The following is a 23,711-nucleotide window of genomic DNA, read 5'->3' on the forward strand; positions in this document are numbered from 1 at the left end:
ACCAAAGCAAAGTTTCCACATTCAGTAGATCCTGATATTCCTGCATGGTTTCACCCACTGATGTACACCTGAAACAGTGATATATTTTGTTAAAGAGTGCCTGGCTCTTTGCATTTTGGTGGTGCAGGTATAGAATTTAACATACAATGATTTAGTGGTAGAATCTTGTGGTTTAGTGGTAGAATTCTCGCCTGCCATGAGGGAGGCATGGATCTGAAAAGGGAATAAACACCACCCAATGTTGTGCTCAAAGCAAATGACTCTTAGATTTGGAGTCTTATTCGCTATTGACTCAGATAGCTAGGCTTTTTTACAGTGTTATGGCATCATGGCAAGGCAAGGATTGCCCTTCAATTTATAAAACCAAAGCAAGGTTTCCACATTTAGTAGATCCTGAGATTCCTGCTTGGTTTCACGCACTGATGTACACCTCTTTTAAGTTTCAAATAAAACACGTTTGGTTGTGTAGTGACAGAGATCTCGCCTGTAGAATTCTGGGAAAAAACACTACCCAACGTGGGGCTCGAACCCACGACCATGAGATTAAGAGTCTCATGCTCTACCGACTGAGCTAGCCAGGCTTGGTTACTGTGATGTGACAAAAAGGCCACTCAAGCCAAGGAGTGCCCTACAAGCTATTAAAGTAGATCTAGGCTACCACATTCAGTACACTGAGATGCATGCTTGGTTTCACACATTGAGGAAAATGGGTAAGTAACCTTGAAGTAAAACGTGAAGCATTGGTTGTTCAGGGGTAGAATTCTCGCCTGCCACGCGGGAGGCCCGGGTTCGATTCCCGGACAATGCAATACTCAAGTTTTACTGAAATGATGGTATATTTTGTTAAAGAGTGGCTGGCTCTTTGCATTTTGGTGGTGCAGGTATAGAATTCCACATACAATAAATTAATGTTAGAGTCTTGTGGTTAAGTGGTAGAATTCCCACCTGCCAAGAGAGAGGTCTGGATCTGAAAAGGGAATAAACACCAAACAAATGTTGTACTAAAAGCATATGACTCTTAGCTTGGGAGTTTTATTTCTATTGACTAAGCTGGCCAGGCTTTGTTACAGTGTTGTAGCATCAAGGCAAGGCAACGCTTGCTCTTCAATCTACACTATTAAACCAAAGCAAAGTTTCCACATTCAGTAGATCCTGATATTCCTGCATGGTTTCACCCACTGATGTACACCTGAAAAAGCGATATATTTTGTTAAAGAGTGCCTGGCTCTTTGCATTTTGGTGGTGCAGGTATAGAATTCAACATACAATGATTTAGTGGTAGAATCTTGTGGTTTAGTGGTAGAATTCTCGCCTGCCATGAGGGAGGCATGGATCTGAAAAGGGAATAAACACCACCCAATGTTGTGCTCAAAGCAAATGACTCTTAGATTTGGAGTCTTATTCGCTATTGACTCAGATAGCTAGGCTTTTTTACAGTGTTATGGCATCATGGCAAGGCAAGGATTGCCCTTCAATTTATAAAACCAAAGCAAGGTTTCCACATTTAGTAGATCCTGAGATTCCTGCTTGGTTTCACACACTGATGTACACCTCTTTTAAGTTTCAAATAAAACACGTTTGGTTGTGTAGTGACAGAGATCTCGCCTGTAGAATTCTGGGAAAAAACACCGCCCAACGTGGGGCTCGAACCCACGACCCTGAGATTAAGAGTCTCATGCTCTACCGACTGAGCTAGCCAGGCTTGGTTACTGTGATGTGACAAAAAGGCCACTCAAGCCAAGGAGTGCAATACAAGCTATTAAAGTAGATCTAGGCTACCACATTCAGTACACTGAGATGCATGCTTGGTTTCACAAATTGAGGAAAATGGGTAAGTAACCGTGAAGTAAAATGTGAAGCATTGGTTGTTCAGTGGTAGAATTCTCGCCTGCCACGCGGGAGGCCCGGGTTCGATTCCCGGCCAATGCAGTACTCAAGTTTTACTGAAATTATGGTATATTTTGTTAAAGAGTGTCTGGCTCTTTGCTTTTTGGTGGTGCAGGTATAGAATTCCACATACAATAAATTAATGTTAGAATCTTGTGGTTTAGTGGTAGAATTCCCACCTGCCAAGAGAGAGGTCTGGATCTGAAAAGGGAATAAACACCAAACAAATGTTGTACTAAAAGCATATGACTCTTAGCTTGGGAGTTTTATTTCTATTGACTAAGCTGGCCAGGCTTTGTTACAGTGTTGTAGCATCAAGGCAAGGCAACGCTTGCTCTTCAATCTACACTATTAAACCAAAGCAAAGTTTCCACATTCAGTAGATCCTGATATTCCTGCATGGTTTCACCCACTGATGTACACCTGAAACAGCGATATATTTTGTTAAAGAGTGCCTGGCTCTTTGCATTTTGGTGGTGCAGGTATAGAATTCAACATACAATGATTTAGTGGTAGAATCTTGTGGTTTAGTGGTAGAATTCTCGCCTGCCATGAGGGAGGCATGGATCTGAAAAGGGAATAAACACCACCCAATGTTGTGCTCAAAGCAAATGACTCTTAGATTTGGAGTCTTATTCGCTATTGACTCAGATAGCTAGGCTTTTTTACAGTGTTATGGCATCATGGCAAGGCAAGGATTGCCCTGCAATTTATAAAACCAAAGCAAGGTTTCCACATTTAGTAGATCCTGAGATTCCTGCTTGGTTTCACACACTGATGTACACCTCTTTTAAGTTTCAAATAAAACACGTTTGGTTGTGTAGTGACAGAGATCTCGCCTGTAGAATTCTGGGAAAAAACACCGCCCAACGTGGGGCTCGAACCCACGACCCTGAGATTAAGAGTCTCATGCTCTACCGACTGAGCTAGCCAGGCTTGGTTACAGTGATGTGACAAAAAGGCCACTCAAGCCAAGGAGTGCCCTACAAGCTATTAAAGTAGATCTAGGCTACCACATTCAGTACACTGAGATGCATGCTTGGTTTCACACATTGAGGAAAATGGGTAAGTAACCGTGAAGTAAAATGTGAAGCATTGGTTGTTCAGTGGTAGAATTCTCGCCTGCCACGCGGGAGGCCCGGGTTTGATTCCCGGCCAATGCAGTATTTAAGTTTTACTGAAATTATGGTATATTTTGTTAAAGAGTGCCTGGCTCTTTGCATTTTGGTGGTGCAGGTATAGAATTCCACATACAATAAATTAATGGTAGAATCTTGTGGTTTAGTGGTAGAATTCCCACCTGCCAAGAGAGAGGTCTGGATCTGAAAAGGGAATAAACACCAAACAAATGTTGTACTAAAAGCATATGACTCTTAGCTTGGGAGTTTTATTTCTATTGACTAAGCTGGCCAGGCTTTGTTACAGTGTTGTAGCATCAAGGCAAGGCAACGCTTGCTCTTCAATCTACACTATTAAACCAAAGCAAAGTTTCCACATTCAGTAGATCCTGAAATTCCTGCATGGTTTCACCCACTGATGTACACCTGAAACAGCGATATATTTTGTTAAAGAGTGCCTGGCTCTTTGCATTTTGGTGGTGCAGGTATAGAATTTAACATACAATGATTTAGTGGTAGAATCTTGTGGTTTAGTGGTAGAATTCTCGCCTGCCATGAGGGAGGCATGGATCTGAAAAGGGAATAAACACCACCCAATGTTGTGCTCAAAGCAAATGACTCTTAGATTTGGAGTCTTATTCGCTATTGACTCAGATAGCTAGGCTTTTTTACAGTGTTATGACATCATGGCAAGGCAAGGATTGCCCTTCAATTTATAAAACCAAAGCAAGGTTTCCACATTTAGTAGATCCTAAGATTCCTGCTTGGTTTCACACACTGATGTACACCTCTTTTAAGTTTCAAATAAAACACGTTTGGTTGTGTAGTGACAGAGATCTCTCCTGTAGAATTCTGGGAAAAAACACCGCCCAACGTGGGGCTCGAACCCACGACCCTGAGATTAAGAGTCTCATGCTCTACCGACTGAGCTAGCCAGGCTTGGTTACTGTTGTGTGACAAAAAGGCCACTCAAGCCAAGGAGTGCCCTACATGCTATTAAAGTAGATCTAGGCTACCACATTCAGTACACTGAGATGCATTCTTGGTTTCACAAATTGAGGAAAATGGGTAAGTAACCGTGAAGTCAAATGTGAAACATTGGTTGTTCAGTGGTAGAATTCTCGCCTGCCACGCGGGAGGCCCGGGTTCGATTACCAGACAATGCAGTACTCAAGTTTTACTGAAATTATGGTATATTTTGTTAAAGAGTGTCTGGCTCTTTGCTTTTTGGTGGTGCAGGTATAGAATTCCACATACAATAAATTAATGGTAAAATCTTGTGGTTTAGTGGTAGAATTCCCACCTGCCAAGAGAGAGGTCTGGATCTGAAAAGGGAATAAACACCAAACAAATGTTGTACTAAAAGCATATGACTCTTAGCTTGGGAGTTTTATTTCTATTGACTAAGCTGGCCAGGCTTTGTTACAGTGTTGTAGCATCAAGGCAAGGCAACGCTTGCTCTTCAATCTACACTATTAAACCAAAGCAAAGTTTCCACATTCAGTAGATCCTGATATTCCAGCATGGTTTCACCCACTGATGTACACCTGAAACAGCGATATATTTTGTTAAAGAGTGCCTGGCTCTTTGCATTTTGGTGGTGCAGGTATAGAATTTAACATACAATGATTTAGTGGTAGAATCTTGTGGTTTAGTGGTAGAATTCTCGCCTGCCATGAGGGAGGCATGGATCTGAAAAGGGAATAAACACCACCCAATGTTGTGCTCAAAGCAAATGACTCTTAGATTTGGAGTCTTATTCGCTATTGACTCAGATAGCTAGGCTTTTTTACAGTGTTATGGCATCATGGCAAGGCAAGGATTGCCCTTCAATTTATAAAACCAAAGCAAGGTTTCCACATTTAGTAGATCCTGAGATTCCTGCTTGGTTTCACACACTGATGTACACCTCTTTTAAGTTTCAAATAAAACACGTTTGGTTGTGTAGTGACAGAGATCTCGCCTGTAGAATTCTGGGAAAAAACACCGCCCAACGTGGGGCTCGAACCCACGACCCTGAGATTAAGAGTCTCACGCTCTACCGACTGAGCTAGCCAGGCTTGGTTACTGTTGTGTGACAAAAAGGCCACTCAAGCCAAGGAGTGCCCTACAAGCTATTAAAGTAGATCTAGGCTACCACATTCAGTACACTGAGATGCATGCTTGGTTTCACAAATTGAGGAAAATGGGTAAGTAACCGTGAAGTAAAATGTGAAACATTGGTTGTTCAGTGGTAGAATTCTCGCCTGCCACGCGGGAGGCCCGGGTTCGATTCCCGGCCAATGCAGTACTCAAGTTTTACTGAAATTATGGTATATTTTGTTAAAGAGTGGCTGGCTCTTTGCATTTTGGTGGTGCAGGTATAGAATTCCACATACAATAAATTAATGGTAGAATCTTGTGGTTTAGTGGTAGAATTCCCACCTGCCAAGAGAGAGGTCTGGATCTGAAAAGGGAATAAACACCAAACAAATGTTGTACTAAAAGCATATGACTCTTAGCTTGGGAGTTTTATTTCTATTGACTAAGCTGGCCAGGCTTTGTTACAGTGTTGTAGCATCAAGGCAAGGCAACGCTTGCTCTTCAATCTACACTATTAAACCAAAGCAAAGTTTCCACATTCAGTAGATCCTGATATTCCTGCATGGTTTCACCCACTGATGTACACCTGAAAAAGCTATATATTTTGTTAAAGAGTGCCTGGCTCTTTGCATTTTGGTGGTGCAGGTATAGAATTTAACATACAATGATTTAGTGGTAGAATCTTGTGGTTTAGTGGTAGAATTCTCGCCTGCCATGAGGGAGGCATGGATCTGAAAAGGGAATAAACACCACCCAATGTTGTGCTCAAAGCAAATGACTCTTAGATTTGGAGTCTTATTCGCTATTGACTCAGATAGCTAGGCTTTTTTACAGTGTTATGGCATCATGGCAAGGCAAGGATTGCCCTTCAATTTATAAAACCAAAGCAAGGTTTCCACATTTAGTAGATCCTGAGATTCCTGCTTGGTTTCACACACTGATGTACACCTCTTTTAAGTTTCAAATAAAACACGTTTGGTTGTGTAGTGACAGAGATCTCGCCTGTAGAATTCTGGGAAAAAACACCGCCCAACGTGGGGCTCGAACCCACGACCCTGAGATTAAGAGTCTCATGCTCTACCGACTGAGCTAGCCAGGCTTGGTTACTGTGATGTGACAAAAAGGCCACTCAAGCCAAGGAGTGCCCTACAAGCTATTAAAGTAGATCTAGGCTACCACATTCAGTACACTGAGATGCATGCTTGGTTTCACACATTGAGGAAAATGGGTAAGTAACCTTGAAGTAAAATGTGAATCATTGGTTGTTCAGTGGTAGAATTCTCGCCTGCCACGCGGGAGGCCCGGGCTCGATTCCCGGCCAATGCAGTACTCAAGTTTTACTGAAATTATGGTATATTTTGTTAAAGAGTGGCTGGCTCTTTGCATTTTGGTGGTGCAGGTATAGAATTCCACATACAATAAATTAATGGTAGAATCTTGTGGTTTAGTGGTAGAATTCCCACCTGCCAAGAGAGAGGTCTGGATCTGAAAAGGGAATAAACACCAAACAAATGTTGTACTAAAAGCATATGACTCTTAGCTTGGGAGTTTTATTTCTATTGACTAAGCTGGCCAGGCTTTGTTACAGTGTTGTAGCATCAAGGCAAGGCAACGCTTGCTCTTCAATCTACACTATTAAACCAAAGCAAAGTTTCCACATTCAGTAGATCCTGATATTCCTGCATGGTTTCACCCACTGATGTACACCTGAAACAGTGATATATTTTGTTAAAGAGTGCCTGGCTCTTTGCATTTTGGTGGTGCAGGTATAGAATTTAACATACAATGATTTAGTGGTAGAATCTTGTGGTTTAGTGGTAGAATTCTCGCCTGCCATGAGGGAGGCATGGATCTGAAAAGGGAATAAACACCACCCAATGTTGTGCTCAAAGCAAATGACTCTTAGATTTGGAGTCTTATTCGCTATTGACTCAGATAGCTAGGCTTTTTTACAGTGTTATGGCATCATGGCAAGGCAAGGATTGCCCTTCAATTTATAAAACCAAAGCAAGGTTTCCACATTTAGTAGATCCTGAGATTCCTGCTTGGTTTCACGCACTGATGTACACCTCTTTTAAGTTTCAAATAAAACACGTTTGGTTGTGTAGTGACAGAGATCTCGCCTGTAGAATTCTGGGAAAAAACACCACCCAACGTGGGGCTCGAACCCACGACCATGAGATTAAGAGTCTCATGCTCTACCGACTGAGCTAGCCAGGCTTGGTTACTGTGATGTGACAAAAAGGCCACTCAAGCCAAGGAGTGCCCTACAAGCTATTAAAGTAGATCTAGGCTACCACATTCAGTACACTGAGATGCATGCTTGGTTTCACACATTGAGGAAAATGGGTAAGTAACCTTGAAGTAAAACGTGAAGCATTGGTTGTTCAGGGGTAGAATTCTCGCCTGCCACGCGGGAGGCCCGGGTTCGATTCCCGGCCAATGCAGTACTCAAGTTTTACTGAAATTATGGTATATTTTGTTAAAGAGTGGCTGGCTCTTTGCATTTTGGTGGTGCAGGTATAGAATTCCACATACAATAAATTAATGGTAGAATCTTGTGGTTTAGTGGTAGAATTCCCACCTGCCAAGAGAGAGGTCTGGATCTGAAAAGGGAATAAACACCAAACAAATGTTGTACTAAAAGCATATGACTCTTAGCTTGGGAGTTTTATTTCTATTGACTAAGCTGGCCAGGCTTTGTTACAGTGTTGTAGCATCAAGGCAAGGCAACGCTTGCTCTTCAATCTACACTACTAAACCGAAGCAAAGTTTCCACATTCAGTAGATCCTGATATTCCTGCATGGTTTCACCCACTGATGTACACCTGAAACAGCGATATATTTTGTTAAAGAGTGCATGGCTCTTTGCATTTTGGTGGTGCAGGTATAGAATTTAACATACAATGATTTAGTGGTAGAATCTTGTGGTTTAGTGGTAGAATTCTTGCCTGCCATGAGGGAGGCATGGATCTGAAAAGGGAATAAACACCACCCAATGTTGTGCTCATGGCAAATGACTCTTAGATTTGGAGTCTTATTCGCTATTGACTCAGATAGCTAGGCTTTTTTACAGTGTTATGGCATCATGGCAAGGCAAGGATTGCCCTTCAATTTATAAAACCAAAGCAAGGTTTCCACATTTAGTAGATCCTGAGATTCCTGCTTGGTTTCACACACTGATGTACACCTCTTTTAAGTTTCAAATAAAACACGTTTGGTTGTGTAGTGACAGAGATCTCGCCTGTAGAATTCTGGGAAAAAACACCGCCCAACGTGGGGCTCGAACCCACGACCCTGAGATTAAGAGTCTCATGCTCTACCGACTGAGCTAGCCAGGCTTGGTTACTGTTGTGTGACAAAAAGGCCACTCAAGCCAAGGAGTGCAATACAAGCTATTAAAGTAGATCTAGGCTACCACATTCAGTACACTGAGATGCATGCTTGGTTTCACAAATTGAGGAAAATGGGTAAGTAACCGTGAAGTAAAATGTGAAGCATTGGTTGTTCAGTGGTAGAATTCTCGCCTGCCACGCGGGAGGCCCGGGTTCGATTCCCGGCCAATGCAGTACTCAAGTTTTACTGAAATTATGGTATATTTTGTTAAAGAGTGTCTGGCTCTTTGCTTTTTGGTGGTGCAGGTATAGAATTCCACATACAATAAATTAATGGTAGAATCTTGTGGTTTAGTGGTAGAATTCCCACCTGCCAAGAGAGAGGTCTGGATCTGAAAAGGGAATAAACACCAAACAAATGTTGTACTAAAAGCATATGACTCTTAGCTTGGGAGTTTTATTTCTATTGACTAAGCTGGCCAGGCTTTGTTACAGTGTTGTAGCATCAAGGCAAGGCAACGCTTGCTCTTCAATCTACACTACTAAACCGAAGCAAAGTTTCCACATTCAGTAGATCCTGATATTCCTGCATGGTTTCACCCACTGATGTACACCTGAAACAGCGATATATTTTGTTAAAGAGTGCATGGCTCTTTGCATTTTGGTGGTGCAGGTATAGAATTTAACATACAATGATTTAGTGGTAGAATCTTGTGGTTTAGTGGTAGAATTCTCGCCTGCCATGAGGGAGGCATGGATCTGAAAAGGGAATAAACACCACCCAATGTTGTGCTCAAAGCAAATGACTCTTAGATTTGGAGTCTTATTCGCTATTGACTCAGATAGCTAGGCTTTTTTACAGTGTTATGGCATCATGGCAAGGCAAGGATTGCCCTTCAATTTATAAAACCAAAGCAAGGTTTCCACATTTAGTAGATCCTGAGATTCCTGCTTGGTTTCACACACTGATGTACACCTCTTTTAAGTTTCAAATAAAACACGTTTGGTTGTGTAGTGACAGAGATCTCGCCTGTAGAATTCTGGGAAAAAACACCGCCCAACGTGGGGCTCGAACCCACGACCCTGAGATTAAGAGTCTCATGCTCTACCGACTGAGCTAGCCAGGCTTGGTTACTGTTGTGTGACAAAAAGGCCACTCAAGCCAAGGAGTGCAATACAAGCTATTAAAGTAGATCTAGGCTACCACATTCAGTACACTGAGATGCATGCTTGGTTTCACAAATTGAGGAAAATGGGTAAGTAACCGTGAAGTAAAATGTGAAGCATTGGTTGTTCAGTGGTAGAATTCTCGCCTGCCACGCGGGAGGCCCGGGTTCGATTCCCGGCCAATGCAGTACTCAAGTTTTACTGAAATTATGGTATATTTTGTTAAAGAGTGTCTGGCTCTTTGCTTTTTGGTGGTGCAGGTATAGAATTCCACATACAATAAATTAATGGTAGAATCTTGTGGTTTAGTGGTAGAATTCCCACCTGCCAAGAGAGAGGTCTGGATCTGAAAAGGGAATAAACACCAAACAAATGTTGTACTAAAAGCATATGACTCTTAGCTTGGGAGTTTTATTTCTATTGACTAAGCTGGCCAGGCTTTGTTACAGTGTTGTAGCATCAAGGCAAGGCAACGCTTGCTCTTCAATCTACACTATTAAACCAAAGCAAAGTTTCCACATTCAGTAGATCCTGATATTCCTGCATGGTTTCACCCACTGATGTACACCTGAAACAGCGATATATTTTGTTAAAGAGTGCCTGGCTCTTTGCATTTTGGTGGTGCAGGTATAGAATTCAACATACAATGATTTAGTGGTAGAATCTTGTGGTTTAGTGGTAGAATTCTCGCCTGCCATGAGGGAGGCATGGATCTGAAAAGGGAATAAACACCACCCAATGTTGTGCTCAAAGCAAATGACTCTTAGATTTGGAGTCTTATTCGCTATTGACTCAGATAGCTAGGCTTTTTTACAGTGTTATGGCATCATGGCAAGGCAAGGATTGCCCTGCAATTTATAAAACCAAAGCAAGGTTTCCACATTTAGTAGATCCTGAGATTCCTGCTTGGTTTCACACACTGATGTACACCTCTTTTAAGTTTCAAATAAAACACGTTTGGTTGTGTAGTGACAGAGATCTCGCCTGTAGAATTCTGGGAAAAAACACCGCCCAACGTGGGGCTCGAACCCACGACCCTGAGATTAAGAGTCTCATGCTCTACCGACTGAGCTAGCCAGGCTTGGTTACAGTGATGTGACAAAAAGGCCACTCAAGCCAAGGAGTGCCCTACAAGCTATTAAAGTAGATCTAGGCTACCACATTCAGTACACTGAGATGCATGCTTGGTTTCACACATTGAGGAAAATGGGTAAGTAACCGTGAAGTAAAATGTGAAGCATTGGTTGTTCAGTGGTAGAATTCTCGCCTGCCACGCGGGAGGCCCGGGTTTGATTCCCGGCCAATGCAGTATTTAAGTTTTACTGAAATTATGGTATATTTTGTTAAAGAGTGCCTGGCTCTTTGCATTTTGGTGGTGCAGGTATAGAATTCCACATACAATAAATTAATGGTAGAATCTTGTGGTTTAGTGGTAGAATTCCCACCTGCCAAGAGAGAGGTCTGGATCTGAAAAGGGAATAAACACCAAACAAATGTTGTACTAAAAGCATATGACTCTTAGCTTGGGAGTTTTATTTCTATTGACTAAGCTGGCCAGGCTTTGTTACAGTGTTGTAGCATCAAGGCAAGGCAACGCTTGCTCTTCAATCTACACTATTAAACCAAAGCAAAGTTTCCACATTCAGTAGATCCTGAAATTCCTGCATGGTTTCACCCACTGATGTACACCTGAAACAGCGATATATTTTGTTAAAGAGTGCCTGGCTCTTTGCATTTTGGTGGTGCAGGTATAGAATTTAACATACAATGATTTAGTGGTAGAATCTTGTGGTTTAGTGGTAGAATTCTCGCCTGCCATGAGGGAGGCATGGATCTGAAAAGGGAATAAACACCACCCAATGTTGTGCTCAAAGCAAATGACTCTTAGATTTGGAGTCTTATTCGCTATTGACTCAGATAGCTAGGCTTTTTTACAGTGTTATGACATCATGGCAAGGCAAGGATTGCCCTTCAATTTATAAAACCAAAGCAAGGTTTCCACATTTAGTAGATCCTAAGATTCCTGCTTGGTTTCACACACTGATGTACACCTCTTTTAAGTTTCAAATAAAACACGTTTGGTTGTGTAGTGACAGAGATCTCTCCTGTAGAATTCTGGGAAAAAACACCGCCCAACGTGGGGCTCGAACCCACGACCCTGAGATTAAGAGTCTCATGCTCTACCGACTGAGCTAGCCAGGCTTGGTTACTGTTGTGTGACAAAAAGGCCACTCAAGCCAAGGAGTGCCCTACATGCTATTAAAGTAGATCTAGGCTACCACATTCAGTACACTGAGATGCATTCTTGGTTTCACAAATTGAGGAAAATGGGTAAGTAACCGTGAAGTCAAATGTGAAACATTGGTTGTTCAGTGGTAGAATTCTCGCCTGCCACGCGGGAGGCCCGGGTTCGATTACCAGACAATGCAGTACTCAAGTTTTACTGAAATTATGGTATATTTTGTTAAAGAGTGTCTGGCTCTTTGCTTTTTGGTGGTGCAGGTATAGAATTCCACATACAATAAATTAATGGTAAAATCTTGTGGTTTAGTGGTAGAATTCCCACCTGCCAAGAGAGAGGTCTGGATCTGAAAAGGGAATAAACACCAAACAAATGTTGTACTAAAAGCATATGACTCTTAGCTTGGGAGTTTTATTTCTATTGACTAAGCTGGCCAGGCTTTGTTACAGTGTTGTAGCATCAAGGCAAGGCAACGCTTGCTCTTCAATCTACACTATTAAACCAAAGCAAAGTTTCCACATTCAGTAGATCCTGATATTCCAGCATGGTTTCACCCACTGATGTACACCTGAAACAGCGATATATTTTGTTAAAGAGTGCCTGGCTCTTTGCATTTTGGTGGTGCAGGTATAGAATTTAACATACAATGATTTAGTGGTAGAATCTTGTGGTTTAGTGGTAGAATTCTCGCCTGCCATGAGGGAGGCATGGATCTGAAAAGGGAATAAACACCACCCAATGTTGTGCTCAAAGCAAATGACTCTTAGATTTGGAGTCTTATTCGCTATTGACTCAGATAGCTAGGCTTTTTTACAGTGTTATGGCATCATGGCAAGGCAAGGATTGCCCTTCAATTTATAAAACCAAAGCAAGGTTTCCACATTTAGTAGATCCTGAGATTCCTGCTTGGTTTCACACACTGATGTACACCTCTTTTAAGTTTCAAATAAAACACGTTTGGTTGTGTAGTGACAGAGATCTCGCCTGTAGAATTCTGGGAAAAAACACCGCCCAACGTGGGGCTCGAACCCACGACCCTGAGATTAAGAGTCTCACGCTCTACCGACTGAGCTAGCCAGGCTTGGTTACTGTTGTGTGACAAAAAGGCCACTCAAGCCAAGGAGTGCCCTACAAGCTATTAAAGTAGATCTAGGCTACCACATTCAGTACACTGAGATGCATGCTTGGTTTCACAAATTGAGGAAAATGGGTAAGTAACCGTGAAGTAAAATGTGAAACATTGGTTGTTCAGTGGTAGAATTCTCGCCTGCCACGCGGGAGGCCCGGGTTCGATTCCCGGCCAATGCAGTACTCAAGTTTTACTGAAATTATGGTATATTTTGTTAAAGAGTGGCTGGCTCTTTGCATTTTGGTGGTGCAGGTATAGAATTCCACATACAATAAATTAATGGTAGAATCTTGTGGTTTAGTGGTAGAATTCCCACCTGCCAAGAGAGAGGTCTGGATCTGAAAAGGGAATAAACACCAAACAAATGTTGTACTAAAAGCATATGACTCTTAGCTTGGGAGTTTTATTTCTATTGACTAAGCTGGCCAGGCTTTGTTACAGTGTTGTAGCATCAAGGCAAGGCAACGCTTGCTCTTCAATCTACACTATTAAACCAAAGCAAAGTTTCCACATTCAGTAGATCCTGATATTCCTGCATGGTTTCACCCACTGATGTACACCTGAAAAAGCTATATATTTTGTTAAAGAGTGCCTGGCTCTTTGCATTTTGGTGGTGCAGGTATAGAATTTAACATACAATGATTTAGTGGTAGAATCTTGTGGTTTAGTGGTAGAATTCTCGCCTGCCATGAGGGAGGCATGGATCTGAAAAGGGAATAAACACCACCCAATGTTGTGCTCAAAGCAAATGACTCTTAGATTTGGAGTCTTATTCGCTATTGACTCAGATAGCTAGGCTTTTTTACAGTGTTATGGCATCATGGCAAGGCAAGGATTGCCCTTCAATTTATAAAACCAAAGCAAGGTTTCCACATTTAGTAGATCCTGAGATTCCTGCTTGGTTTCACACACTGATGTACACCTCTTTTAAGTTTCAAATAAAACACGTTTGGTTGTGTAGTGACAGAGATCTCGCCTGTAGAATTCTGGGAAAAAACACCGCCCAACGTGGGGCTCGAACCCACGACCCTGAGATTAAGAGTCTCATGCTCTACCGACTGAGCTAGCCAGGCTTGGTTACTGTGATGTGACAAAAAGGCCACTCAAGCCAAGGAGTGCCCTACAAGCTATTAAAGTAGATCTAGGCTACCACATTCAGTACACTGAGATGCATGCTTGGTTTCACACATTGAGGAAAATGGGTAAGTAACCTTGAAGTAAAATGTGAATCATTGGTTGTTCAGTGGTAGAATTCTCGCCTGCCACGCGGGAGGCCCGGGCTCGATTCCCGGCCAATGCAGTACTCAAGTTTTACTGAAATTATGGTATATTTTGTTAAAGAGTGGCTGGCTCTTTGCATTTTGGTGGTGCAGGTATAGAATTCCACATACAATAAATTAATGGTAGAATCTTGTGGTTTAGTGGTAGAATTCCCACCTGCCAAGAGAGAGGTCTGGATCTGAAAAGGGAATAAACACCAAACAAATGTTGTACTAAAAGCATATGACTCTTAGCTTGGGAGTTTTATTTCTATTGACTAAGCTGGCCAGGCTTTGTTACAGTGTTGTAGCATCAAGGCAAGGCAACGCTTGCTCTTCAATCTACACTATTAAACCAAAGCAAAGTTTCCACATTCAGTAGATCCTGATATTCCTGCATGGTTTCACCCACTGATGTACACCTGAAACAGTGATATATTTTGTTAAAGAGTGCCTGGCTCTTTGCATTTTGGTGGTGCAGGTATAGAATTTAACATACAATGATTTAGTGGTAGAATCTTGTGGTTTAGTGGTAGAATTCTCGCCTGCCATGAGGGAGGCATGGATCTGAAAAGGGAATAAACACCACCCAATGTTGTGCTCAAAGCAAATGACTCTTAGATTTGGAGTCTTATTCGCTATTGACTCAGATAGCTAGGCTTTTTTACAGTGTTATGGCATCATGGCAAGGCAAGGATTGCCCTTCAATTTATAAAACCAAAGCAAGGTTTCCACATTTAGTAGATCCTGAGATTCCTGCTTGGTTTCACGCACTGATGTACACCTCTTTTAAGTTTCAAATAAAACACGTTTGGTTGTGTAGTGACAGAGATCTCGCCTGTAGAATTCTGGGAAAAAACACCACCCAACGTGGGGCTCGAACCCACGACCATGAGATTAAGAGTCTCATGCTCTACCGACTGAGCTAGCCAGGCTTGGTTACTGTGATGTGACAAAAAGGCCACTCAAGCCAAGGAGTGCCCTACAAGCTATTAAAGTAGATCTAGGCTACCACATTCAGTACACTGAGATGCATGCTTGGTTTCACACATTGAGGAAAATGGGTAAGTAACCTTGAAGTAAAACGTGAAGCATTGGTTGTTCAGGGGTAGAATTCTCGCCTGCCACGCGGGAGGCCCGGGTTCGATTCCCGGCCAATGCAGTACTCAAGTTTTACTGAAATTATGGTATATTTTGTTAAAGAGTGGCTGGCTCTTTGCATTTTGGTGGTGCAGGTATAGAATTCCACATACAATAAATTAATGGTAGAATCTTGTGGTTTAGTGGTAGAATTCCCACCTGCCAAGAGAGAGGTCTGGATCTGAAAAGGGAATAAACACCAAACAAATGTTGTACTAAAAGCATATGACTCTTAGCTTGGGAGTTTTATTTCTATTGACTAAGCTGGCCAGGCTTTGTTACAGTGTTGTAGCATCAAGGCAAGGCAACGCTTGCTCTTCAATCTACACTACTAAACCGAAGCAAAGTTTCCACATTCAGTAGATCCTGATATTCCTGCATGGTTTCACCCACTGATGTACACCTGAAACAGCGATATATTTTGTTAAAGAGTGCATGGCTCTTTGCATTTTGGTGGTGCAGGTATAGAATTTAACATACAATGATTTAGTGGTAGAATCTTGTGGTTTAGTGGTAGAATTCTTGCCTGCCATGAGGGAGGCATGGATCTGAAAAGGGAATAAACACCACCCAATGTTGTGCTCATGGCAAATGACTCTTAGATTTGGAGTCTTATTCGCTATTGACTCAGATAGCTAGGCTTTTTTACAGTGTTATGGCATCATGGCAAGGCAAGGATTGCCCTTCAATTTATAAAACCAAAGCAAGGTTTCCACATTTAGTAGATCCTGAGATTCCTGCTTGGTTTCACACACTGATGTACACCTCTTTTAAGTTTCAAATAAAACACGTTTGGTTGTGTAGTGACAGAGATCTCGCCTGTAGAATTCTGGGAAAAAACACCGCCCAACGTGGGGCTCGAACCCACGACCCTGAGATTAAGAGTCTCATGCTCTACCGACTGAGCTAGCCAGGCTTGGTTACTGTTGTGTGACAAAAAGGCCACTCAAGCCAAGGAGTGCAATACAAGCTATTAAAGTAGATCTAGGCTACCACATTCAGTACACTGAGATGCATGCTTGGTTTCACAAATTGAGGAAAATGGGTAAGTAACCGTGAAGTAAAATGTGAAGCATTGGTTGTTCAGTGGTAGAATTCTCGCCTGCCACGCGGGAGGCCCGGGTTCGATTCCCGGCCAATGCAGTACTCAAGTTTTACTGAAATTATGGTATATTTTGTTAAAGAGTGTCTGGCTCTTTGCTTTTTGGTGGTGCAGGTATAGAATTCCACATACAATAAATTAATGGTAGAATCTTGTGGTTTAGTGGTAGAATTCCCACCTGCCAAGAGAGAGGTCTGGATCTGAAAAGGGAATAAACACCAAACAAATGTTGTACTAAAAGCATATGACTCTTAGCTTGGGAGTTTTATTTCTATTGACTAAGCTGGCCAGGCTTTGTTACAGTGTTGTAGCATCAAGGCAAGGCAACGCTTGCTCTTCAATCTACACTACTAAACCGAAGCAAAGTTTCCACATTCAGTAGATCCTGATATTCCTGCATGGTTTCACCCACTGATGTACACCTGAAACAGCGATATATTTTGTTAAAGAGTGCATGGCTCTTTGCATTTTGGTGGTGCAGGTATAGAATTTAACATACAATGATTTAGTGGTAGAATCTTGTGGTTTAGTGGTAGAATTCTCGCCTGCCATGAGGGAGGCATGGATCTGAAAAGGGAATAAACACCACCCAATGTTGTGCTCAAAGCAAATGACTCTTAGATTTGGAGTCTTATTCGCTATTGACTCAGATAGCTAGGCTTTTTTACAGTGTTATGGCATCATGGCAAGGCAAGGATTGCCCTTCAATTTATAAAACCAAAGCAAGGTTTCCACATTTAGTAGATCCTGAGATTCCTGCTTGGTTTCACACACTGATGTACACCTCTTTTAAGTTTCAAATAAAACACGTTTGGTTGTGTAGTGACAGAGATCTCGCCTGTAGAATTCTGGGAAAAAACACCGCCCAACGTGGGGCTCGAACCCACGACCCTGAGATTAAGAGTCTCATGCTCTACCGACTGAGCTAGCCAGGCTTGGTTACTGTTGTGTGACAAAAAGGCCACTCAAGCCAAGGAGTGCAATACAAGCTATTAAAGTAGATCTAGGCTACCACATTCAGTACACTGAGATGCATGCTTGGTTTCACAAATTGAGGAAAATGGGTAAGTAACCGTGAAGTAAAATGTGAAGCATTGGTTGTTCAGTGGTAGAATTCTCGCCTGCCACGCGGGAGGCCCGGGTTCGATTCCCGGCCAATGCAGTACTCAAGTTTTACTGAAATTATGGTATATTTTGTTAAAGAGTGTCTGGCTCTTTGCTTTTTGGTGGTGCAGGTATAGAATTCCACATACAATAAATTAATGGTAGAATCTTGTGGTTTAGTGGTAGAATTCCCACCTGCCAAGAGAGAGGTCTGGATCTGAAAAGGGAATAAACACCAAACAAATGTTGTACTAAAAGCATATGACTCTTAGCTTGGGAGTTTTATTTCTATTGACTAAGCTGGCCAGGCTTTGTTACAGTGTTGTAGCATCAAGGCAAGGCAACGCTTGCTCTTCAATCTACACTATTAAACCAAAGCAAAGTTTCCACATTCAGTAGATCCTGATATTCCTGCATGGTTTCACCCACTGATGTACACCTGAAACAGCGATATATTTTGTTAAAGAGTGCCTGGCTCTTTGCATTTTGGTGGTGCAGGTATAGAATTCAACATACAATGATTTAGTGGTAGAATCTTGTGGTTTAGTGGTAGAATTCTCGCCTGCCATGAGGGAGGCATGGATCTGAAAAGGGAATAAACACCACCCAATGTTGTGCTCAAAGCAAATGACTCTTAGATTTGGAGTCTTATTCGCTATTGACTCAGATAGCTAGGCTTTTTTACAGTGTTATGGCATCATGGCAAGGCAAGGATTGCCCTGCAATTTATAAAACCAAAGCAAGGTTTCCACATTTAGTAGATCCTGAGATTCCTGCTTGGTTTCACACACTGATGTACACCTCTTTTAAGTTTCAAATAAAACACGTTTGGTTGTGTAGTGACAGAGATCTCGCCTGTAGAATTCTGGGAAAAAACACCGCCCAACGTGGGGCTCGAACCCACGACCCTGAGATTAAGAGTCTCATGCTCTACCGACTGAGCTAGCCAGGCTTGGTTACAGTGATGTGACAAAAAGGCCACTCAAGCCAAGTAGTGCCCTACAAGCTATTAAAGTAGATCTAGGCTACCACATTCAGTACACTGAGATGCATGCTTGGTTTCACAAATTGAGGAAAATGGGTAAGTAACCGTGAAGTAAAATGTGAAACATTGGTTGTTCAGTGGTAGAATTCTCGCCTGCCACGCGGGAGGCCCGGGTTCGATTCCCGGCCAATGCAGTACTTAAGTTTTACTGAAATTATGGTATATTTTGTTAAAGAGTGTCTGGCTCTTTGCTTTTTGGTGGTGCAGGTATAGAATTCCACATACAATAAATTAATGGTAGAATCTTGTGGTTTAGTGGTAGAATTCCCACCTGCCAAGAGAGAGGTCTGGATCTGAAAAGGGAATAAACACCAAACAAATGTTGTACTAAAAGCATATGACTCTTAGCTTGGGAGTTTTATTTCTATTGACTAAGCTGGCCAGGCTTTGTTACAGTGTTGTAGCATCAAGGCAAGGCAACGCTTGCTCTTCAATCTACACTATTAAACCAAAGCAAAGTTTCCACATTCAGTAGATCCTGATATTCCAGCATGGTTTCACCCACTGATGTACACCTGAAACAGCGATATATTTTGTTAAAGAGTGCCTGGCTCTTTGCATTTTGGTGGTGCAGGTATAGAATTTAACATACAATGATTTAGTGGTAGAATCTTGTGGTTTAGTGGTAGAATTCTCGCCTGCCATGAGGGAGGCATGGATCTGAAAAGGGAATAAACACCACCCAATGTTGTGCTCAAAGCAAATGACTCTTAGATTTGGAGTCTTATTCGCTATTGACTCAGATAGCTAGGCTTTTTTACAGTGTTATGGCATCATGGCAAGGCAAGGATTGCCCTTCAATTTATAAAACCAAAGCAAGGTTTCCACATTTAGTAGATCCTGAGATTCCTGCTTGGTTTCACACACTGATGTACACCTCTTTTAAGTTTCAAATAAAACACGTTTGGTTGTGTAGTGACAGAGATCTCGCCTGTAGAATTCTGGGAAAGAACACCGCCCAACGTGGGGCTCGAACCCACGACCCTGAGATTAAGAGTCTCACGCTCTACCGACTGAGCTAGCCAGGCTTGGTTACTGTTGTGTGACAAAAAGGCCACTCAAGCCAAGGAGTGCCCTACAAGCTATTAAAGTAGATCTAGGCTACCACATTCAGTACACTGAGATGCATGCTTGGTTTCACAAATTGAGGAAAATGGGTAAGTAACCGTGAAGTAAAATGTGAAACATTGGTTGTTCAGTGGTAGAATTCTCGCCTGCCACGCGGGAGGCCCGGGTTCGATTCCCGGCCAATGCAGTACTTAAGTTTTACTGAAATTATGGTATATTTTGTTAAAGAGTGTCTGGCTCTTTGCTTTTTGGTGGTGCAGGTATAGACTTCCACATACAATAAATTAATGGTAGAATCTTGTGGTTTAGTGGTAGAATTCCCACCTGCCAAGAGAGAGGTCTGGATCTGAAAAGGGAATAAACACCAAACAAATGTTGTACTAAAAGCATATGACTCTTAGCTTGGGAGTTTTATTTCTATTGACTAAGCTGGCCAGGCTTTGTTACAGTGTTGTAGCATCAAGGCAAGGCAACGCTTGCTCTTCAATCTACACTATTAAACCAAAGCAAAGTTTCCACATTCAGTAGATCCTGATATTCCTGCATGGTTTCACCCACTGATGTACACCTGAAACAGCGATATATTTTGTTAAAGAGTGCCTGGCTCTTTGCATTTTGGTGGTGCAGGTATAGAATTTAACATACAATGATTTAGTGGTAGAATCTTGTGGTTTAGTGGTAGAATTCTCGCCTGCCATGAGGGAGGCATGGATCTGAAAAGGGAATAAACACCACCCAATGTTGTGCTCAAAGCAAATGACTCTTAGATTTGGAGTCTTATTCGCTATTGACTCAGATAGCTAGGCTTTTTTACAGTGTTATGGCATCATGGCAAGGCAAGGATTGCCCTTCAATTTATAAAACCAAAGCAAGGTTTCCACATTTAGTAGATCCTGAGATTCCTGCTTGGTTTCACACACTGATGTACACCTCTTTTAAGTTTCAAATAAAACACGTTTGGTTGTGTAGTGACAGAGATCTCGCCTGTAGAATTCTGGGAAAAAACACCGCTCGAACCCACGACCCTGAGATTAAGAGTCTCATGCTCTACCGACTGAGCTAGCCAGGCTTGGTTACTGTGATGTGACAAAAAGGCCACTCAAGCCAAGGAGTGCCCTACAAGCTATTAAAGTAGATCTAGGCTACCACATTCAGTACACTGAGATGCATGCTTGGTTTCACACATTGAGGAAAATGGGTAAGTAACCTTGAAGTAAAATGTGAATCATTGGTTGTTCAGTGGTAGAATTCTCGCCTGCCACGCGGGAGGCCCGGGCTCGATTCCCGGCCAATGCAGTACTCAAGTTTTACTGAAATTATGGTATATTTTGTTAAAGAGTGGCTGGCTCTTTGCATTTTGGTGGTGCAGGTATAGAATTCCACATACAATAAATTAATGGTAGAATCTTGTGGTTTAGTGGTAGAATTCCCACCTGCCAAGAGAGAGGTCTGGATCTGAAAAGGGAATAAACACTAAACAAATGTTGTACTAAAAGCATATGACTCTTAGCTTGGGAGTTTTATTTCTATTGACTAAGCTGGCCAGGCTTTGTTACAGTGTTGTAGCATCAAGGCAAGGCAACGCTTGCTCTTCAATCTACACTATTAAACCAAAGCAAAGTTTCCACATTCAGTAGATCCTGATATTCCTGCATGGTTTCACCCACTGATGTACACCTGAAACAGTGATATATTTTGTTAAAGAGTGCCTGGCTCTTTGCATTTTGGTGGTGCAGGTATAGAATTTAACATACAATGATTTAGTGGTAGAATCTTGTGGTTTAGTGGTAGAATTCTCACCTGCCATGAGGGAGGCATGGATCTGAAAAGGGAATAAACACCACCCAATGTTGTGCTCAAAGCAAATGACTCTTAGATTTGGAGTCTTATTCGCTATTGACTCAGATAGCTAGGCTTTTTTACAGTGTTATGGCATCATGGCAAGGCAAGGATTGCCCTTCAATTTATAAAACCAAAGCAAGGTTTCCACATTTAGTAGATCCTGAGATTCCTGCTTGGTTTCACGCACTGATGTACACCTCTTTTAAGTTTCAAATAAAACACGTTTGGTTGTGTAGTGACAGAGATCTCGCCTGTAGAATTCTGGGAAAAAACACCACCCAACGTGGGGCTCGAACCCATGACCATGAGATTAAGAGTCTCATGCTCTACCGACTGAGCTAGCCAGGCTTGGTTACTGTGATGTGACAAAAAGGCCACTCAAGCCAAGGAGTGCAATACAAGCTATTAAAGTAGATCTAGGCAACCACATTCAGTACACTGAGATGCATGCTTGGTTTCACAAATTGAGGAAAATGGGTAAGTAACCGTGAAGTAAAATGTGAAGCATTGGTTGTTCAGTGGTAGAATTCTCGCCTGCCACGCGGGAGGCCCGGGTTCGATTCCCGGCCAATGCAGTACTCAAGTTTTACTGAAATTATGGTATATTTTGTTAAAGAGTGTCTGGCTCTTTGCTTTTTGGTGGTGCAGGTATAGAATTCCACATACAATAAATTAATGGTAGAATCTTGTGGTTTAGTGGTAGAATTCCCACCTGCCAAGAGAGAGGTCTGGATCTGAAAAGGGAATAAACACCAAACAAATGTTGTACTAAAAGCATATGACTCTTAGCTTGGGAGTTTTATTTCTATTGACTAAGCTGGCCAGGCTTTGTTACAGTGTTGTAGCATCAAGGCAAGGCAACGCTTGCTCTTCAATCTACACTATTAAACCAAAGCAAAGTTTCCACATTCAGTAGATCCTGATATTCCAGCATGGTTTCACCCACTGATGTACACCTGAAACAGCGATATATTTTGTTAAAGAGTGCCTGGCTCTTTGCATTTTGGTGGTGCAGGTATAGAATTTAACATACAATGATTTAGTGGTAGAATCTTGTGGTTTAGTGGTAGAATTCTCGCCTGCCATGAGGGAGGCATGGATCTGAAAAGGGAATAAACACCACCCAATGTTGTGCTCAAAGCAAATGACTCTTAGATTTGGAGTCTTATTCGCTATTGACTCAGATAGCTAGGCTTTTTTACAGTGTTATGGCATCATGGCAAGGCAAGGATTGCCCTTCAATTTATAAAACCAAAGCAAGGTTTCCACATTTAGTAGATCCTGAGATTCCTGCTTGGTTTCACACACTGATGTACACCTCTTTTAAGTTTCAAATAAAACACGTTTGGTTGTGTAGTGACAGAGATCTCGCCTGTAGAATTCTGGGAAAAAACACCGCCCAACGTGGGGCTCGAACCCACGACCCTGAGATTAAGAGTCTCACGCTCTACCGACTGAGCTAGCCAGGCTTGGTTAATGTTGTGTGACAAAAAGGCCACTCAAGCCAAGGAGTGCCCTACATGCTATTAAAGTAGATCTAGGCTACCACATTCAGTACACTGAGATGCATTCTTGGTTTCACAAATTGAGGAAAATGGGTAAGTAACCGTGAAGTCAAATGTGAAACATTGGTTGTTCAGTGGTAGAATTCTCGCCTGCCACGCGGGAGGCCCGGGTTCGATTACCAGACAATGCAGTACTCAAGTTTTACTGAAATTATGGTATATTTTGTTAAAGAGTGTCTGGCTCTTTGCTTTTTGGTGGTGTAGGTATAGAATTCCACATACAATAAATTAATGGTAAAATCTTGTGGTTTAGTGGTAGAATTCCCACCTGCCAAGAGAGAGGTCTGGATCTGAAAAGGGAATAAACACCAAACAAATGTTGTACTAAAAGCATATGACTCTTAGCTTGGGAGTTTTATTTCTATTGACTAAGCTGGCCAGGCTTTGTTACAGTGTTGTAGCATCAAGGCAAGGCAACGCTTGCTCTTCAATCTACACTATTAAACCAAAGCAAAGTTTCCACATTCAGTAGATCCTGATATTCCAGCATGGTTTCACCCACTGATGTACACCTGAAACAGCGATATATTTTGTTAAAGAGTGCCTGGCTCTTTGCATTTTGGTGGTGCAGGTATAGAATTTAACATACAATGATTTAGTGGTAGAATCTTGTGGTTTAGTGGTAG

General features: G+C 42.0%; 22 non-coding genes across 22 annotated transcripts; 6 read left to right on the plus strand and 16 right to left on the minus strand.

Moving 5' to 3' along the window:
- Positions 1-1,629: 1,629 nt before the first annotated feature.
- Positions 1,630-1,702, minus strand: TRNAK-CUU (transfer RNA lysine (anticodon CUU)). The gene has a single exon. It is a non-coding gene; the product is annotated as a tRNA-Lys (tRNA).
- A 156-nt stretch (positions 1,703-1,858) lies between these two features.
- On the plus strand, positions 1,859-1,929 carry TRNAG-GCC (transfer RNA glycine (anticodon GCC)). Its single transcript has one exon. It is a non-coding gene; the product is annotated as a tRNA-Gly (tRNA).
- Positions 1,930-2,750: 821 nt separating this feature from the next.
- On the minus strand, positions 2,751-2,823 carry TRNAK-CUU (transfer RNA lysine (anticodon CUU)). Its single transcript has one exon. It is a non-coding gene; the product is annotated as a tRNA-Lys (tRNA).
- Positions 2,824-3,871: 1,048 nt separating this feature from the next.
- TRNAK-CUU (transfer RNA lysine (anticodon CUU)) lies at positions 3,872-3,944 on the minus strand. The gene has a single exon. It is a non-coding gene; the product is annotated as a tRNA-Lys (tRNA).
- Positions 3,945-4,992: 1,048 nt separating this feature from the next.
- Positions 4,993-5,065, minus strand: TRNAK-CUU (transfer RNA lysine (anticodon CUU)). Its single transcript has one exon. It is a non-coding gene; the product is annotated as a tRNA-Lys (tRNA).
- A 1,048-nt stretch (positions 5,066-6,113) lies between these two features.
- On the minus strand, positions 6,114-6,186 carry TRNAK-CUU (transfer RNA lysine (anticodon CUU)). Its single transcript has one exon. It is a non-coding gene; the product is annotated as a tRNA-Lys (tRNA).
- Positions 6,187-8,355: 2,169 nt separating this feature from the next.
- Positions 8,356-8,428, minus strand: TRNAK-CUU (transfer RNA lysine (anticodon CUU)). The gene has a single exon. It is a non-coding gene; the product is annotated as a tRNA-Lys (tRNA).
- A 156-nt stretch (positions 8,429-8,584) lies between these two features.
- TRNAG-GCC (transfer RNA glycine (anticodon GCC)) lies at positions 8,585-8,655 on the plus strand. The gene has a single exon. It is a non-coding gene; the product is annotated as a tRNA-Gly (tRNA).
- An 821-nt stretch (positions 8,656-9,476) lies between these two features.
- TRNAK-CUU (transfer RNA lysine (anticodon CUU)) lies at positions 9,477-9,549 on the minus strand. Its single transcript has one exon. It is a non-coding gene; the product is annotated as a tRNA-Lys (tRNA).
- A 156-nt stretch (positions 9,550-9,705) lies between these two features.
- TRNAG-GCC (transfer RNA glycine (anticodon GCC)) lies at positions 9,706-9,776 on the plus strand. Its single transcript has one exon. It is a non-coding gene; the product is annotated as a tRNA-Gly (tRNA).
- An 821-nt stretch (positions 9,777-10,597) lies between these two features.
- Positions 10,598-10,670, minus strand: TRNAK-CUU (transfer RNA lysine (anticodon CUU)). The gene has a single exon. It is a non-coding gene; the product is annotated as a tRNA-Lys (tRNA).
- A 1,048-nt stretch (positions 10,671-11,718) lies between these two features.
- Positions 11,719-11,791, minus strand: TRNAK-CUU (transfer RNA lysine (anticodon CUU)). The gene has a single exon. It is a non-coding gene; the product is annotated as a tRNA-Lys (tRNA).
- Positions 11,792-12,839: 1,048 nt separating this feature from the next.
- Positions 12,840-12,912, minus strand: TRNAK-CUU (transfer RNA lysine (anticodon CUU)). The gene has a single exon. It is a non-coding gene; the product is annotated as a tRNA-Lys (tRNA).
- A 1,048-nt stretch (positions 12,913-13,960) lies between these two features.
- On the minus strand, positions 13,961-14,033 carry TRNAK-CUU (transfer RNA lysine (anticodon CUU)). Its single transcript has one exon. It is a non-coding gene; the product is annotated as a tRNA-Lys (tRNA).
- A 2,169-nt stretch (positions 14,034-16,202) lies between these two features.
- Positions 16,203-16,275, minus strand: TRNAK-CUU (transfer RNA lysine (anticodon CUU)). Its single transcript has one exon. It is a non-coding gene; the product is annotated as a tRNA-Lys (tRNA).
- A 156-nt stretch (positions 16,276-16,431) lies between these two features.
- On the plus strand, positions 16,432-16,502 carry TRNAG-GCC (transfer RNA glycine (anticodon GCC)). Its single transcript has one exon. It is a non-coding gene; the product is annotated as a tRNA-Gly (tRNA).
- An 821-nt stretch (positions 16,503-17,323) lies between these two features.
- Positions 17,324-17,396, minus strand: TRNAK-CUU (transfer RNA lysine (anticodon CUU)). Its single transcript has one exon. It is a non-coding gene; the product is annotated as a tRNA-Lys (tRNA).
- Positions 17,397-17,552: 156 nt separating this feature from the next.
- On the plus strand, positions 17,553-17,623 carry TRNAG-GCC (transfer RNA glycine (anticodon GCC)). The gene has a single exon. It is a non-coding gene; the product is annotated as a tRNA-Gly (tRNA).
- An 821-nt stretch (positions 17,624-18,444) lies between these two features.
- On the minus strand, positions 18,445-18,517 carry TRNAK-CUU (transfer RNA lysine (anticodon CUU)). Its single transcript has one exon. It is a non-coding gene; the product is annotated as a tRNA-Lys (tRNA).
- A 1,048-nt stretch (positions 18,518-19,565) lies between these two features.
- TRNAK-CUU (transfer RNA lysine (anticodon CUU)) lies at positions 19,566-19,638 on the minus strand. The gene has a single exon. It is a non-coding gene; the product is annotated as a tRNA-Lys (tRNA).
- A 2,386-nt stretch (positions 19,639-22,024) lies between these two features.
- TRNAG-GCC (transfer RNA glycine (anticodon GCC)) lies at positions 22,025-22,095 on the plus strand. Its single transcript has one exon. It is a non-coding gene; the product is annotated as a tRNA-Gly (tRNA).
- An 821-nt stretch (positions 22,096-22,916) lies between these two features.
- TRNAK-CUU (transfer RNA lysine (anticodon CUU)) lies at positions 22,917-22,989 on the minus strand. The gene has a single exon. It is a non-coding gene; the product is annotated as a tRNA-Lys (tRNA).
- Positions 22,990-23,711: the final 722 nt, after the last annotated feature.

This window comes from Crinia signifera, chromosome 3 (assembly GCF_055691185.1).
Source record: "Crinia signifera chromosome 3, ASM5569118v1, whole genome shotgun sequence".
Lineage (NCBI taxonomy): Eukaryota > Metazoa > Chordata > Amphibia > Anura > Myobatrachidae > Crinia > Crinia signifera.